The following is a 5,109-nucleotide window of genomic DNA, read 5'->3' as shown; positions in this document are numbered from 1 at the left end:
ATCCCAGATGACCATCGTCGTCCAGTATGCAGACGATCTGGGGATAGATTCCCTTCTTCCAATGTTTTGGAGGGTAAAAACTATGTTTCTTCTGGCGTCGTGGTATGAGGAGGCATTGAGTATAGCCTCTAGCATCAAGTCACGACTAGTAGTGATTGAGGGAACTCTGATGGAACATCGCTATGCCGCGGGCGTCTTACGTCTTCGCTTGTTACCTCTAATGCGACAGTATCGTGGTGCCGTCCTTCAACAGGACAGTGTTCGTACTCACGCGCCATGTGTCTCTATGTACTGTCTGCGTGATGTTGAGCTACTCTCGTGGTCAGCAACGCCCCCAAATTTGTTCCAGATGAACACGTGTGGGATCAACTCACACGCCAATTCTGTCCCAATGCCAGTATTCAGAATACCAAGGGCCAATTACAACACTTGTGTGCCAGCTCACGTCAGGTCAGGATACAATGGCTTTATGACCGAATGGTCACTGCCAGGGAGAATGCAATGTCATATTGTTGGTATCACCAAGTTCTTTTTAAATTTGACTCCATTCCGTAATCACTGAAATAATATCGCATACATCACGATACATGAAGTTTAATTTCCTTTATATCTCCGCTTATGGGCGTTTCACTTGTTTTGTTAGGCAGTGTAAGTGATGCCTGCAGAAGTAGATAGGATATAAAATGCATTGTGGCAATAGATAGAAAAGCATTTCTCAGAAATTTGTGAACATCGAAGTATTTTCGAAGATATTTGTCGGGATTGCACCCTTGCACATAAATGAAACATGGACGATAAACATTTCAGACAAGAAGGGAATAGAAGATTTAGGAATGTGGTACCACAATATTAGGAATATATCAGGTAACTTATGAGAAGGTATTGAATGGCGTAACTTGAATAAGTGAAGGGATCAGTTCATAGGGCACATGCAGAGGTATCAAGGAATCGTCCATTTCGCAATGGAGGGAAGTGTGGGGAGTAAAAATTGTGGAAGGAGAACAAGACTTGAATACAGTATACAGGTTCAAGTGGGTGTATTTCGCATTGGTTTTACGAAGTGAGGAGCCTGTAGAGGACAGACTAGGATGGTGAGCTGCATGAAACTAGTTTCGTCCAGAAGTCCGCAACAGCAACTGAAGAGTTTTTCCTAAAACTCCTAAAACTATCAGGTAAGTGCATAAGTTTGTAGCTTTTCTATTTTAAGTGTTGGTATTCCGGATGCTACGGGTTTATTTATTGATTGACATTTTTTTATTTGTGGTTCACTGTTGCTATTTGAGTTGGAGAAGGTTCAAAAACCGCATACTCTAAGCCAAAATCACAAAAATCAGCTGGGGGCCATATGAGCATCTCTGCTAGCTAGTCATCACCTGGCTCGTGAACAACACCATCCATTCCTATCGCCCGCATCTCGTGGTCGTGCGGTAGCGTTCTCGCTTCCCACGCCCGGGTTCCCGGGTTCGATTCACGGTGGGGTCAGGGATTTTCTCTGCCTCGTGATGGCTGGGTGTTGTGTGTTGTCCTTAGGTTAGTTAGGTTTAAGTAGTTCTAAGTTCTAGGGGACTTATGACCACAGCAGTTGAGTCCCATAGTGCTTTGAACCATTTGAACCATCCATTCCTATCCTGTATCGTTTACTGGTGACGAGAAATGGAGTCCTTATGATAATATCAGGAAAAGAAAGGAATGGTTGAGCCCAAACGAAGCAGCAACTTCCCGTACAAAGCCCTACGCTCATCCACAAAAGATACGGAAGCGTATGAACCTGTTAGAACAGCGATGGTGTGGTGTATATTCCGAATTGCTTCTCCGAGGTGTAACATCACTGCTGACATTTATTATCAACAACTGAGAAAGTCTTGCACACGCAACCCAAGAACAACGACCAGGAAGACTGCACCAAGCGATGCTACTGCACGATGACGCTAGCCCGCTTTTTGCTAGACTGACAAAAAAGGACTGTACAGGAGTTGGGTCGGCAAGTTATTCCACACCCACATTATACACCTGATCTTGTGCTCTCATATTTTCACTCTTTCGCTGTTCTGTGTGTACTTGTCGCGTTTGTTAAACGTATTGAAAAACGCTACGAGCTTATGCACCAGTCGAATATATTGTGCTTAATTCCAAGTCCTTAAAATTAAAGAGACAGAAAAGGATACATTTCTGTATTTTAGGAAAAAATGGATGAGATAAACAGCTGAATAGATAAACTGCTGTTATCACCTTAAGGCGGGACGAATGAAATGCCCGTGCTGAAGTAGAGACGGAAAAGGACAAGGTCTCGGTATTTTCTCGCAGGTGTAATCTTGAAACCGAGCGAAAGCTGTCGATACGGCGACGACTAGCACCAAGGATACTGGTGTGTCGGTATCGACGGGGAACCGGCGGGATTGGAAGCGATAAGGAAAGTAAAAGTAGAAAACCCTCAGACGCTAGGCAGTGGCTGGGCCCAACCGTTACAGTCGCTGCACATACAGGACGCTGAACTGCAGCCAAAGCGCTCTTGCAAGACAAAAATCAGCAGCCGCCAGAGAGACTGTTGAAGTACCTGGTCGCAACTTCACTGAGATACAGTGTTACCGGTAGCTATGATAATGTATTCTGCATGACGTCATCCTTACTCTAGTATGCGATTTTCATCAACAGTTAGTCGGTTTACTGGGAATATACTGTACATTTATGAATGAGAATTTACTTAGTCTCCGATACGCAGAAGCCAAAAATGCAACGAGAGGGAGCTGACTGAAGATATGGCTATTACATCGATACATCGATACTTATAAATTTTGACTTGGTCCCCAGAGGGTATGGACAACATGTGATTATCAAAACTGTGTGCCGGACGTAGACTCGAACTCGGGACATTTGCCTTTCGCGGGCAAGTGCTCTACCATCTGAGTTACCCAAGTACGACTCACGCCCCGTCCTCACAACTTTACTTCCGCCAGTACCTCGTCTCCTACCTTCCAAACTTTACAGAAGCTCTCCTGCGAACCTTGCAGAACTAGCGCTCCTGAAAGAAAGGATATTGCGGAGAATGGCTTAGACTGGGAGTTGTTTCCAGAATGAGATTTTCACTATGCAGCGGAGTGTGCGCTGGTATCAAACTTCCTCTCAGATCAAAACTGTGTGCCGGACCGAGACTCGAAGGCAAAGGTCCCGAGTTCGAGTCTCGGTCCGGCACACAGTTTTGATCTGCCAGGAAGTTTCATATCAGCGCAGACTCCACTGCAGAGTGAAAATACAATTCTGGAAACATGTCATTAGTTAGATTAACGTTTATTAATCAAACATCACTGCCACTTTTACAGTAACAGAACTACAAATTTAATTAAATTAAGTACGGTGTTGGTAAAGAGTCCATGCACAAAAATGTCACAGCTGTTACTGAAATATAAATTATTGTTAAACTTTGGGAGCCCAAACGAGACCTAATACAGTAACGATTTATTAAGATGGCGTAGTATTCTGCCTGTCTCTAATCTGCAGTCCACCGTCTCTGCTAGAAGTGAATGCCATCAAGTATACATGTGAAGTGATTTTACCACGTCTCCATTGGAAGCGAGAGCATATCTCGGGCAGACGACATTTACTTCTAGGTCTGCATATCTGGAGAAGTGCCAGCCAGTCACGGTGCGTCCATCCAACTCCACAGGCCTCCTTTCGATATTATACAGGATGGTCCATTGATCGTGAACGGGCCAAATATCTCACGAAATAAGCGTCAACGAAAAAACTACAAAGAAGGAAACTTGTCTACCTTGAAGGGGGAAACCAGATGGCGCTATGGTTGGCCCATTAGGTGGCGCTGCCATAGGTCAAACGGATATCAACTGCATTTTTAAAAAATAGGAACCCCCATTTTTATTACATATTCGTGTAGTACGTAAAGAAATATGAATGTTTTAGTTGGACCACTTTTTCCACTTTGTGACAGATGGCGCTGTAATAGTCACAAACATATGGCACACAATTAAAATACAGAACGTAGGTACGTTTGAACATGTTATTTCGGTAGTTCCAATGTGATACATGTACCGTTGTGAACTTATCATTTCTGGGAACGCATGCTGTTACAGCGTGATTACCTGTGACTACCACATTAATGCAATAAATGCTCAAAATTATGTCCGTCAATCTCAATGCATTTGGCAATACGTGTAACGACATTCCTCTCAACAGCGAGTAGTTCGCCTTCCGTAATGTTCGCACATACATTGACAATGCGCTGCCGCATGTTGTCAGGCGTTGTCGGTGGGTCACGATAGCAAATATCCTTCAACTTTCCCCACAGAAAGAAATCCGGGGAAGTCAGAGCCGATGAACTTGCGGGCCATGGTACGGTGCTTCGACGACCAATCGACCTGTCATAAAATATGTTATTCAATACCGCTTCAACCGCATGCGAGCTATGTGCCAGACTTCCATCATGTTGGAAGTACATCGCCATTCTGTCATGCAGTGAAACATCTTGTAGTAACATCGGGAGAACATTACGTAGGAAATCAGGATACGTTGCACCATTTAGATTGCCATCGATAAAATGGGGGCCAATTATCCTTCCTCCCATAATGCCGCACCAAACATTAACCCGCCAAGGTCGCTTATGTTTCACTTGTCGCAGCCATCATGGATTTTCCGTTGCCCAATAGCGCATATTATGGCGGTTTACGTTACCGCTGTTGGTGAATGACGCTTCGTCGCTAAATACAACGCGTGCAAAAAATCTGTCATCGTATCGTAATCTCTTTTGTGACCAGTGGCAGAACTGTACACGACGTTCAAAGTTGTCGCCATGCTGTTCCTAGTGCATAGAAATATGGTACGGGTGCAATCGATGTTGATGTAGCATTCTCAACACCCACGTTTTTGAGATTCCCGATTCTCGAGCAATTTCTCTGCTACTGATGTGCGGATTAGCCGCGACAGCAGCTAAAACATCTACTTGGGCATCATCATTTGTTACAGGTAGTGGTTGACCATTCACATGTGGCTGAACACTTCCTGTTTCCTTAAATAACGTAACTATCCGGCGAACGGTCCGGACACTTGGATGATGTCGTCCAGGATACCGAGAAGCATACATAGCACACGGCCGTCGGG

The sequence above is a fragment of the Schistocerca serialis genome, chromosome 9 (genome assembly GCF_023864345.2).
Source record: "Schistocerca serialis cubense isolate TAMUIC-IGC-003099 chromosome 9, iqSchSeri2.2, whole genome shotgun sequence".
NCBI classification, from domain to species: Eukaryota; Metazoa; Arthropoda; class Insecta; order Orthoptera; family Acrididae; genus Schistocerca; species Schistocerca serialis.
The sequence above is the reverse complement of the archived record's forward strand: the minus strand, read 5'-3'. Positions refer to the sequence as shown.